The sequence below is a fragment of the Episyrphus balteatus genome, chromosome 3, assembly GCF_945859705.1.
Source record: "Episyrphus balteatus chromosome 3, idEpiBalt1.1, whole genome shotgun sequence".
Lineage (NCBI taxonomy): Eukaryota > Metazoa > Arthropoda > Insecta > Diptera > Syrphidae > Episyrphus > Episyrphus balteatus.
The window spans coordinates 17,583,729-17,597,197 of NC_079136.1; the positions used below are offsets into that span (position 1 = coordinate 17,583,729).

At 30.7% G+C, this 13,469-nt stretch overlaps 1 protein-coding gene across 1 annotated transcript in view; it reads left to right on the top strand.

Annotated features, from left to right (window-relative positions):
* LOC129914148 (uncharacterized) overlaps nt 1-13,469 on the top strand; it is a 223,921-nt gene that overhangs the window by 149,384 nt on the left and 61,068 nt on the right. The gene's annotated exons all lie outside the window — the stretch shown is intronic.

Here is a 13,469-nt window from a genome sequence, read left to right on the forward strand (position 1 = left end):
TTGTTTTACCCACTGCGAATCCAAGTTACAAGTCAAATCGAGTGCAACCAAACGCGCTAGTGCATTGTTTGGTGATGGTAATCGGATACTTTAACAATTAACTGTCTACTTCCTAAGGATCGTTTACTGTTTGCTGCAAAAAAAAAACCTAGAGCCCTGACATTTAAACAAGCAAAGAGGTCTTTTTGGTGCAGTATCAAAGTACGCTCAAACCGTAATAATTGTTCATAGTGTACCAAAGAGTATGCAATCTAAATCCCTCCAAATAGAAGACTTGTCTTCTGGAGGAATCATGCTGTGATTCTGATACTGCTGCTGAAGCTGAGTGTGCCGCTTTACCATACACAACAACACCTCCGCCGCCGCCACCACCGCCGCAATCCGGATGTGCAGTAGAAGCCATTTAGGTTTACGGTCTTTGCAATTTCAGTTAACAACATAATAATTGCATGACTCTTTGAGACTCTGAGGTGAATGCAACAATCACAAAAGCTATCCCTATGCATTTTATGTTGTTGTAGAAGTTGGAGGTTTGTGAGAGGTGCACAGAAGACCGGAGGGATAGATTATTTTCCACCTGCGCCGCAGTGATTATGTAACACGCGAACGATGCTCCAATTATTATTATGTGAACATAAATATACACAATGCAAAAGGTTTTGAGTTTGAGGTCGATATGAGAGATACATTATGTAAACTGACCAATTGATTGGAGTTGTGTTTACAAAAAAGGGAAATGAACACAATTAGACTTTGTGGTTACTTTGTAATTGGTTTGTGGTTATATGAAGAATTGTGGGTATTTTAAATTAAATGTTCTAACACCTGTTGCGGAGATTTGAAAAGGATTTATGATTAGGTATAAATAAATTTTTAAAGGGCACTGAATTTTTTAACCTTATAGAGTATAAGTAATTATACTTGCAGAATTTATCTAATTTTTGTTTAACTTTCAAAATTAATAACAGATTTGAGTTTTGTAATGAGAATCATGAAACTTAAGAGTCCATTAAAAAATTGGATGGACCATGGACCGTTGTTTTTCACGGAGAGAGACGGAGGCAAATGTAAAAAAATGATACAAATTGTTATTGGAATATAATCAAATGACATTATGTACTTTTAGATTGAAAATCTTATGGGATCAAAATCATGTCAGTACGATTACTCTAAGCAAAGTTATTGCCTATTTAACCGAAACCCAGAGAAAAAATGAAACACAAGGAATTCCTAAAATTCTCAAAAATATTTTTATCAAAAAGTGTTTTTTTTTTTAAGAGTTGAGTTATACGTAAGAAAGGTTCCAAAACAGCTGACATAAATGTTGTTTTTAAATTAGTGAAAAAGATTCGTTTGTTATAAAAATAAATAGTTTAAACAGTCTACAACATTATCTTGAAAGGGTGTTTTTTTACGATATAGGTACCTACCTAAAAGAAATAAAATGCACGACTGGGTCGCACGAACTTGCTCTTGGAGTTAAAGTTGCTTAAATTTTTAAGACTTTTTATATAGAAATTTGGAAAAAAAATAAAATTGGTTTAAAAAAAAAAATAAAATAAAATCTGAAATTAAATTGCCCTCCAAAACAAGTATGCAGTTTTGATTAATATATTAACGTGCATTTTTAGAAAAAAAAAATTCAAAATCGTTAGAGCCGTTTTTTAAAAAAACAATTTTTTATAAATAATTTTTTGGAAAAAAAGTTTTAAAATAAAATTGTAATGCCATTTTGTAGAAATCACTAATCAACATCTAAAAACAAAATTTCAAAAAAATTCAATGTCCCGTTTTCGAAAATTTGATTATTCAAAAAAAAAAATTCAAATTTTTTTTAAAAATCCAAAAATTATTTTTTTGGAAATTTTATTTTTGGTTTATATTTAAATTATATAAATGCTTCTTCACAAAAAGTTTCGTTGAAATCGAATAAGAAATTTCGAAGATATTCGAATTTGAAAAAAAAACGGTTCTATGGCAGGTACCGTTAATAATGATTTTCAAAATTTTTTTTTTCATTGAAATATAGACCTTAGCTCAAAACTAACATTTGAATTTTTTAAACAAAATCGTTGGAGCTGTTTTCGAGATATTTGAATTTTACTAAAATTGGTATATGACAAGTACCGTTATTTTTGGTCCAAAAAAATTAATTCCAAAAACCCCTCTGGAGAGTCGCCAAATAACGCTACATACCAAGTTTGACATTAATCGGTCCATCCCTTTAGGCTGTAGCTCCTTATACAGACAGACAGACAGACAGACAGACAGACTGACAGACAGACAGACAGACAGACGGACTTCCGGGACCCACTTTTTTGGCATTGTCTACCATCGTAATGTCATGGAAAAATGTTATCTCAACTTTTTTTTTTTTGTACGAATGCATAACTTGATATATAGTACCTATATCGCAAGTAAAAAAATGAAATTCTGAATTGGTACCAAAAAAAACTATAGCAGTGAAAATTTAGAATCCAGGCAGTCCATACAAATACATATTTTAAGTGAAAGGGTTTTTTTTGGAAATAAGTAAAATCCATGACTAGCCCGATAAAATCTACGGTGTAAATGGTTCTGTAACGAACCTAAATAAAAATGTTGTCATTACCATGGGAATTACGAATAAACAAAGTCTATTAATTTTTTTCATGTGAAACTGTTTTTTATAGGTGTTGAGAAAATGTGGCATTATTGCAAGTAATAAAAATGGTACGCTATTGCAATTTAGTAATTATGTATGTTACATTTGAGATTGGGAGCCAGAATAAGTGTCTATAAGAATATAATAGTTAAAAGGGTGTTTTTTTTACTTGAAAAAATTGATGGGCCACCCTAATGAAATTTGGTAATTACATTACATTTTGGAATAGGTAGCAAGAATAAAAAGTATTCATAAAATATTTTGGGGTAAAAGGGTGTTTCTTCCAGTGAGGAATAAGTTTTTTCAATAGTCCCAAAAAGCTAACACCTTAAAACTTTAGTATAAACATTCAATTTCTCATCAAAGGGTGTTTTTTTAATGGAAGAACCTATTCCCAAAAATCAGCTTTAAAAGTGGTATCCATTGAAATCTTTAGTAATAAAACAATGTTTCAGTAGGATAGTTGTCGAGTTTTCGGACAAGAGTGAACGCAATATTGTCAACAATGCAAATAAAGTCAGAAAAAAAAATAGAGGGTTTTTTCAGTCTTTATTGATTTTAGCTTTTAAGGACATAGTTTTGGCAAAAAATAGATTGTCAGTCCTTTAAGTTCCAGTAATTGGAGTCTAAAATCATGTCTGTAGGATAAATGACTTTCAAGATATTGCTTTTCAAATTTTGTCAGTTTCGTCGAAATCGATTCATACCTACTGTTTTTTATACAAGTTGTCCGACCAATGGTCAATTTGGCCCTTCAAGAACCAAAAATAAACACATTTTCTCGAACTCTTATTTGTTTATTTTTTCTTTGAACAAAAGCCCCAATTTTTGTTTGTATTTTTGCTCTGAAAAACCCTGTTTTGTTGAATTCAAATTGTAATATTTTGCGATCTAACTGCAACTTTGGAAACTTTTATACTTTTTTGAAAACTATAATAACAGGGCAACTTTTTAAAGTAATAAACCATTCTCACACCGTACAAATTTTTTTGTGGTGTTGCTCTGAAATAAAAGTTAGAAATTGACTTTTTATAAATCTTGAAACTTTTAGTTAATTTGCAGCGAAATGGCGTATGAAATAAAAACTATTTTGATTAACTAATTGTTCCTAATTATTTTGCAATGTTTTTGTAAAAGTATTTCAAAAAACAAAAATCAATAATGGGCGCAAGAAGCAAAATACACTGAAAATAATAAATTTCGTAAAATTACGAAAATCGTTTCATACACTACATTTTCGTTGGCCCAACGAAACTTTCGTTGGCTCAACGAAAATATGTAATTTTAATTCATCAATTAATGAAAACGTTTCATACACTTTTTCTCCCTTTTTAGTGCCAAAAAATCCAATTCAATGAAAAGATTCATCAATTAACGAAAAATTTCATACTCATTTTAAAGAATAAAAATAAGAATTTTTTCCTTACTTTATTAAAGTTTTAATTAAGTAACGAAAAAATTCATTAACTTATGAAATTCAACATTAACTAACGAAAATCTTCATAAGCTTATGAAAATTCTTCATATACTAATGAAATATTACATTGGCTTATGAAAAAATACATCAGTTAACGAAAAAAATCGTTGCCTTACAAAAAAAAAACGTAGACTTGGGTGTATTTCTGTTTTAATGATTAAAAATTGAATCTTGCTTTATATAGTTCACATTAGGTTTTCGTTTAAAAATCTATGTAAGCTGAGCTGAATATAAAAAATATTTGCGTATTGACAAGGTGTCTCACGATAAGTCGGACTCATCAGTTGACTTAAGTGAGCTCCACCTGGTCGAAACGCCAATTTTTGGTTTGGACTATATTAAATTAATAATTTAACAAATCCAATAAAAAAATACAATTAATACAACGAAAAGTTTCGTTAGCTAACAAATATTTTTTCGTAATTTAATAAAAATGTTCATTAAATTTACGAAAAAATTCGTTAGCTAACGAAAGTTCTTTCATAAATTAATCAAAATATACATTGACTAACGAAAAATATCATCGTGGTTAATTAAATTTTACGTTAATCGATGAAAAATTTCGTAAAGTGATGTAAAAATTCATTAACTCTCGATCAAAAATTTTTATGAAAAATTTCATTAAAATACTACAGTTTTCGTTGATTTATGAAGTTCTTCATTAACGTATGAAAGCCATTTCGTTGAGCCAATTAAGTTTTTCATCGGCTGAAAATTAATTAAATTTTCGTTGGCTCAACGAATTTTTTCGTTGTATTTACGTAAGGATTTGGTTCAGTGTACTGTTGCAAAGAAGGGATTTTTCGAAATATCACAAGAATTGCATTAAATCCAAAACCGTAAGGATTTGGGTTGAGCAAGCTACCAAATTCTGAGAGCCCCAATCACAATCACCATATATGTTTAATCCATTACTTTTGGGACACCCTGTATAAGAGCCAAGGCCTTAGAAACTTCCATGTTTGTGTGACTGTAATAGAAAAAAAACAACTAAAAAGCATAACCCGTTTTGGATTTACATATTGAATTTACTTTCAAACATTGCAATTTAGCTCTTCATTGCACTACCTACTACTTCAACATACCTATATCAAGTAGCGCATAAATGGGCAAACAAAAACCCATTCATATACCCAAATGAACACTGACTGCACACAAACTCTCGAGAGATGCATGGCCCACTGTCAATATTATTCAAAATCTACTTCTATGAGAACTAGAAACAGCGCTTCAAGATTAAACTTTGTTTCCCGAAGCCAAGCCAAGTTGCATGCTGCTCACCGAAATGACTGACGGGTCTATGCAAATTCACGATGCGGTTCGCTTTTACGTCCCGTTTATGCACAGTTTGACATACAATAGAGTCCTGCCATGTCATGATTGAGTCTATAGTACTGAACAAAACACAGGTAGCCAGCATCAGTCCGCGCACAGTCCCCAGTCCGGATGATGCTAAGTCAACTGAAATTGAATGGATTCGGTAAGATGGTGCACTTTTCTATGAACATTGCAGCAGCAAGCGACCAACTTCAATTGTGTGTGCATGTATATTGTATACCCTTTATACTAAGCTCATGCCATGATAGTTGGTGGTTACTGGTTGTTCATTTTGGTAACAACAAATCCAGTCAGTGGAGTGGTGACTTGGAAAGCCACTGTTTAATGGCACTTTGTATCTGTCTCGGACTATTAACATTGCCATATATATCTTCCGTTTTGGTGAACGTCAATGTTTTTATATACAAACATCAAAAGTAAGCGCAATGTCTTCGGTTTGACTCAAAATATTATAGATAAACATTTGCCAAAACTCATATCGAGCAGTGCAATGAGTTTAATTTTGTAATTTGGTCATTGCAGACGATAAAAATCAAGTTTCTTATCAACAGGAATACTAATTTTACTATTAACAGCAACTCAAGGTATGAATAAGATGACAAGAACGGCAAAAAATTGTATAATTTTTTTTTGTACTCTCGGAATTATTAATCCGGAGAATAACAAAAAAAGCTGGTCCTCAAACTCAAAATTTAAAAAAAAAATGTAAAAAAAAAAATTTTTAATGACTTTTTTCCAAATTTTTTCTAATAAAATACGAATTTGTTTAAAAAAAATTTTGGCCATAAATATTATCAGTTGAATTTCGAAGCAAAAAAGGTAAAATATATCACACTTTTGAAAAAAAAAAAATGAAAAATTACTTCAATTTCAATGGTTTTTTTTTATTAAAACTGAATTTTTGCATTAAAATAATTAATTTTCTCAAAGACTGTGGTAAATAGGAACTTTAAATTTTTGCTATTTAACTTTCAACAGTAAGGGTTATTAAATGAATAAAAAATAATATTTTATGTTTAGATGTTGAACTTTAAAAAAAAAATAAGTTACATTTTTTTTCAAAACTTTTATTAAAAAAAGTTCTTCGAAAATGAAATACTTTTTAATTTTTTTCATAAATATTGACATTTCCTTTTATAATTTGAAATCATAATAAATGCGGCCAAAAAAATTTGATAATAAATGCATTTTATATTACGACCAAGTTTAAAAAACGACATGTTAAAATTTTTTCAATAATTTTTTTTTTTCAAAAATCTGAGTTCAGTTACCATTCTTTCAAAAGCCGTTAATTCAATTAACTTAATTTTAATTTTACATATATGACTAAGCTTCTAGCTTTTAAAAAATGTATATTTGAATATTGTAGGTGTTGCCGTTGTGTTTAAATATTTTTTTTTGTGTTTGAAGTCAATTAATAAGAAAATTGCATCTATCGCTTGAACTATGGAAGATTGTCCCTCACTCCCATATATTTTTTTTTCCTTGAATTTCCTAGACAATCTTTTGGCATCAATTAATTTTAGCTCAGGGCAATTAGTCAAAATATGGGCATGAAATCGCATTTTTCGCGGGACAAAATTTTTTTCATGGAATGTGTTCGGGTGGTTGTCCTTATCATAAAAGTCAATTTGTTGGGAAAATTGGAGGTTGGGAACAGCCGCCATCTTGGAAAAGAGATTGGTAGCGTTTTTATTGAATAGCTCCATTGTTATTCATTTTAACAGAAAATGACAAAGGTAGGACTTATTAACAATAAAATTATCTAAACAATGATATACAAAACAATTCCGTGAGTTGATTAAATAAAATTTTATAGTTGGTCAAAGTGCGGGTTTGTTTCGCAAGGTTGGGACAAAATGACATTTTTTCATATATCTGACGAACTTTTGATTTGTTTGGATAATTCTTCAAGAATGAATTATATTACTTATAATTACCTATAAAATGAGCCCACAATCGTTATTGTAACCATCGTATTGTAGAAGTAATCTAACTCCGAAACTCTCCATGTACTAGTCAAAAGTGAGAAAAAAGCTAGTTTTTTGCTAGTAGGCCGAGAAAATTTTAGGAGTAGAGGTATAACCAAAATATAAGTACGCAGTTTTGCTGCCATACTCGTGTTAATGTCGATTTCAAAGGTCTGACAACTCTAATTTTGGGCTTTATACGGTTTTTGGGGGGTTAAATAACGTAAGTTTTCCAGTTAACGTGAATGGGCTAAATTTATACTATTTGAAATTATAAATATACAAGCTGATGCTCTATTATTTTTCCTAAATCTGGACACCTTAATCTCGGCTATGGGGTTAATAGAACTCACGATGTAAGGTTTTTTAACTAACCATATCAGGCTTTTCAATTCAAATAAACAAACAAAAATCGAAACAAAAAAGCCTCTAAAACATAATCGTATAAACGGCTTATATCTTGAGTTCTATTGGTCACATCCTCAAGATTGGGGTGTCTAGATTTAGGAAAAATAATAGGGAATCAGCTTGTATATTTATAATTTCAAATAGTATAAATTTAGCCCATTCACGTTAACTAGAAACCTTACGTTATTTAACCCCCCAAAAACCGTATAAAGCCCAAAATTAGAGTTGTCTGACCTTTGAAATCGACATTAACACGAGTATGGCAACAAAACTGCGTACTTATATTTTGGTTATACCTCTACTCCCAAAATTTTCTCGGCCTACTAGCAAAAAACTAGCTTTTTTCTCACTTTTGACTAGTACATGGAGAGTTTCGGAGTTAGATTACTTCTACAATACGATGGTTACAATAACGATTGTGGGCTCATTTTATAGGTAATTATAAGTACTATAATTCATTCTTGAAGAATTATCCAAACAAATCAAAAGTTCGTCAGATATATGAAAAAATGTCATTTTGTCCCAACCTTGCGAAACAAACCCGCACTTTGACCAACTATAAAATTTTATTTAATCAACTCACGGAATTTACTCCAGTCAAAGCGTCATTTGACCTTGCGATGAGAGGCACTGTCTGTTTTTATTTCATGGATAGATGGGGGTATATTTAAAAGGCTTAAACCCAATTTCTCACCACCTGATCATTCTTTTTAGCGGAGTTATTCACAAAAATGCATTTTTTGGGATATTTTACTTCTAAGCTAATATTTTTGCTCCAGATTATCGTAGACCAAAAAATAAACATACATTCTCTTCCTTATAATATTTTCTATCGTTGTATGTAATTTCATTGTATTTGAGTGAGTAAATATAAAATGGCAACCATTTAAAGTCAAATTCTTGTTGTTAAAAAACACATTTTTGTCATTATTTCGAAAAAAGCTTATATCATGATTGACATTTTTCCAACCTATTTTGTAGCCCTGTTCATGTCCTGCATTTTACAGAAAAAATCAGCTCTTTATCACCAAAGATGGCCGAGCTATTGATAAATGAACGCATGCAAAACCGGTGCGAAAACACCCAAAAATATCGTTTTTTGGGAATAACTCCACTTCAGAATGTCCTACGGCAAAAAATAAAGCAATGAAATGTTCGTTACAACATTTTCTATCAATTTAGTGCACAATCTTTTTGTTGAAACAAATAAAAAATAAGTAATATTAAGTCAAAGTCGTTTTTTTGTTTAGCAAACTCTTGCCTTATTATTTTGCAAACGGTGCGAGTATTGGCTAAGAAAATAAAATATTATTGGAGTCCTTTAAATTATCTACAATTCAAAAAAAAATTTAGCTTTCTACGACCCACGGGAGCCGAGCTATTATAATTTTAAGAAAGCATTAATCCGTACGAAAATTCAAAAAAATTTCCCTTGTTTATGATTCGAATACTAGTTCTCAGTGAGAGGGGTTGTTTTCATTGTTTCTTGTTATAAGATAATTTGTCTTATGTTTTTTCGTTGGTCATTTGGACCTTTTTTAAAAAATTAATTACTCGTCTCGTGTGGGTCATAGAGAGCTAATTTTTTTTTTAAATTGTAGATAATTTAAAGGACTATAATAATATTTTATTTTCTTAGCCAATACTCGCACCGTTTGCAAAATAATAAGGCAAGAGTTTGCTAAACAAAAAAACGACTTTGACTTAATATTACTTATTTTTTATTTGTTTCAACAAAAAGATTGTGCACTAAATTGATAGAAAATGTTGTAACGAACATTTCATTGCTTTATTTTTTGCCGTAGGACATTCTGAAGTGGAGTTATTCCCAAAAAACGATATTTTTGGGTGTTTTCGCACCGGTTTTGCATGCGTTCATTTATCAATAGCTCGGCCATCTTTGGTGATAAAGAGCTGATTTTTTCTGTAAAATGCAGGACATGAACAGGGCTACAAAATAGGTTGGAAAAATGTCAATCATGATATAAGCTTTTTTCGAAATAATGACAAAAATGTGTTTTTTAACAACAAGAATTTGACTTTAAATGGTTGCCATTTTATATTTACTCACTCAAATACAATGAAATTACATACAACGATAGAAAATATTATAAGGAAGAGAATGTATGTTTATTTTTTGGTCTACGATAATCTGGAGCAAAGATATTAGTTTATAAGTAAAATATCCCAAAAAATGCATTTTTGTGAATAACTCCGCTAAAAAGAATGATCAGGTGGTGAGAAATTGGGTTTAAGCCTTTTAAATATACCCCTATCGATCCATGAAATAAAAACTGACAGTGCCTCTCATCGCAAGGTGAGGCCCTTTTTTCCGACGCTTTGACTGGAGTAATTGTTTTGTATATCATTGTTTAGATAATTTTATTGTTAATAAGTCCTACCTTTGTCATTTTCTGTTAAAATGAATAACAATGGAGCTATTCAATAAAAACGCTACCAATCTCTTTGCCAAGATGGCGGCTGTTCCCAACCTCCAATTTTCCCAACAAATTGACTTTTATGATAAGGACAACCACCCGAACACATTCCATGAAAAAAATTTTGTCCCGCGAAAAATGCGATTTAAATTACTAATTTCCCTGGGCTATTTATGAAATTTAAGAAAAATTTTTGAAAAAAATTTGTTTTTGTCCACAAAAAACTTCAATTAAATTTATAAAATCAAAACGGCAACACCGGCAATTTTTAATCTATAGACTTTAAAGTATTTTTAATTACCGACGTTTGAAAAAAAAGATCATCAAAATCTAAGCTGTTCGGCCGGGTTCCCTAATATTGCCAATTTTTGAGCTTTAGTTACTCCACTAAAAAAAAGCTGTAGATTAGGTCAAAATGAGTTATAAATAAAACACTTTTTACGTATACTACAAAATAGAATATAACCCAAATTTTGATTGAATTGTTCTCAAATCACAGTAAAAACTGTTGGTAACGCCGCCGTTGCAACGCGTTGGTCTCAGTGTATCCTCATTCCTCATAATATAAAGATGAAAATCTCATAATACCTACATATGTATATAGCAAACGACGTTGTATTTTTGCCAATACTTATTTCACATTTTTGAATTTCAATTGAATTAATTGAAAATATTTGACATTGTGTGCCCCAGCAAGGAATAAAATCTAAGCTTCCCTGCGTTCTTCTTCTTCCTTTTTCTCGGCGCTGTTATGATCTCGATGTCGAGGGGATCATAACTATCCCACGTTACTGCTTCACACTAGTGATCCGCTTGTGGGGTTCGCCGGGTTGACCTCAGAAATCGGCGGCAAGCCTCCCGGTTTTGTATTGTTCCATTTCTAAGGCCAACTGAATGCTGGTGTTTTTGCATTTGCTTGTACCAGGAGTTTTTAGGCCTACCTTTCTTATTATTTCGTGTTGGAACGTTGTATGATATTGCTTTTTTGACGGGGTTCTCAGGATCTCTCCTTTGAACATGGCAATACCAACTGAGTCGGTCGTGTTCAATTTTTTTTAAGCTTCCCTGCGTTACTATGTGAAAATAAAGTTAAGGTGTGGACTTGCTGTAACTTTTTAAATATTGGATATCCATTGTTTAGGGAAAATAAGCTAGACATATTCAAAGCTTTAAAGTCACTGAAATAGATGCTAGTGTTTATTGCGTTACCACTGAGTTACCGCATTTTTTAAATAAATATAGACGAAATTTTTATTATTATTATATTACTGAGTTTGTGCTAACAATTTTGACAGTGACAACATTTTGCAGTTTGTATTTCAAATTAAGTTCATATTTCTGATATATTTGCAACTGCGTTACTGCTGCATTGCGTTAGCATAAAGAAAAAACATTTCTAAGTTTATGTAAGTTAAGTTTTTATAACAATTTGGTATAATACTCCAGTCAAAGCGTCGGAAAAAAGGGCCTAACCTTGCGCACAGAGGCACTGTCAGTTTTTATTTCATGGATCGATAGGGGTATATTTAAAAGGCTTAAACCCAATTTCTCACCACCTGATCATTCTTTTTAGCGGAGTTATTCACAAAAATGCATTTTTTGGGATATTTTACTTCCAAACTAATATCTTTGCTGCAGAGTATGTCGTAGACCAAAAAATGAACATACATTCTCTTCCTTATAATATTTTCTATCGTTGTATGTAATTTCATTGTATTTGAGTGAGTAAATACAAAATGGCAGCCATTTAAAGTCAAATTCTAGTTGTTAAAAAAACACATTTTCGTTTTTATTTCGAAAAAAGCTTATATTATGATTAACATTTTTCCAACCTATTTTATAGCCCTCTTAATTTCTTTCACTTTAAAGAAAAAATCAACTATTTATCAACAAAGATGGCCGAGCAATTGATAAATGAACGCAAGTAAAACCGGTGCGAAAACACCCAAAAATGAAGCTATTAATTGTTCGTTACAACATTTTCTATCGATTTGGTGCATTTTTGTTTATTTGTTTTAGCAAATAAATAATAAATAATATTATGTCGAAAACGTTTTTTTGTTTAGCTAACTCTTGCCTCATTATTTTGCAAACGGTACAAGTATTGGCTAACAAAATAAAATACTATTGTAGTCCTTTAAATTATCTAAAATTAAAAAAAAAAATAGTTCTCTACAGACCCACAAAGGCCGAGAAATTAATTTTTTAAAAAATTTCCAAATGACCAACGAAAAACATGAGACAAGTTCTCTTATAACAAGAAACAATGAACACAACCCCTCTCACTGATAACTAATATTCGGCTTATAAGCAAGCCACATTTTTTTAATTTTTTTACGGATTAATGCTTTCTTAAAATTATAATAACTCGGCTTCCGTGGGTCGTAGAGAGCTAATTTAATAAGGCAAGTAGGCAAGAGTTTGCTAAACAAAAACAACGATTTCGACTTAATATTATTTATTTTTTATTTGCACCAAATCGATATTTTTCTGCATTTAGAGAAAAGTTGAAGTTTGTAAACTTTTCAGAATGTTTAATTAAAATAAATGATTCTTTGATTTAACTTTGTAGGAATTACTTTGTTACTATAGTTTAAAATGGCCACATTAATTAGATTTATTAGGTATATGATTTTATGAATAAACTGAAATTTGTAATAATGTAACGCAAAAATAACGCAATTGGTTTTTTCGTTGGCTTTGCATATAAAATGTCAAAAATAGTACTATTATTCATTATATCGCTGCAAATGTTATTATATTATAGAACAAATTATAACCAATGCAAATGCCAACGATATTGACATAATCGGAAGAACGCAGTGAGAAGTTAGTGGCGCCTTTGTGAGGGCAAAACCAAGCATATGCCGAAAATTGTAAAACATTTTTACATTAATTCCTTGTAAAATGTGATGATTATACAATACACCTTTGATCTTGCTATATGTTTAATATGCATAATTTTTTACGCTAGAAACAATTTGAGCCTTTCAAACTACAATATCATGTAATCTATATTTTAAACTCATAGCAAATAACTTTCCCGATTTAGCAACAAGATAAAACAGAGCAATCCAAGCAATTCGTTAAAATATATTTATAAATAAGATCAAAAGATTTATATGGATCGAAAGTGATAAACGGATAAACGGATAAAACACATGTCTTTAGCAAGTCGTATTGAAAAACGAATA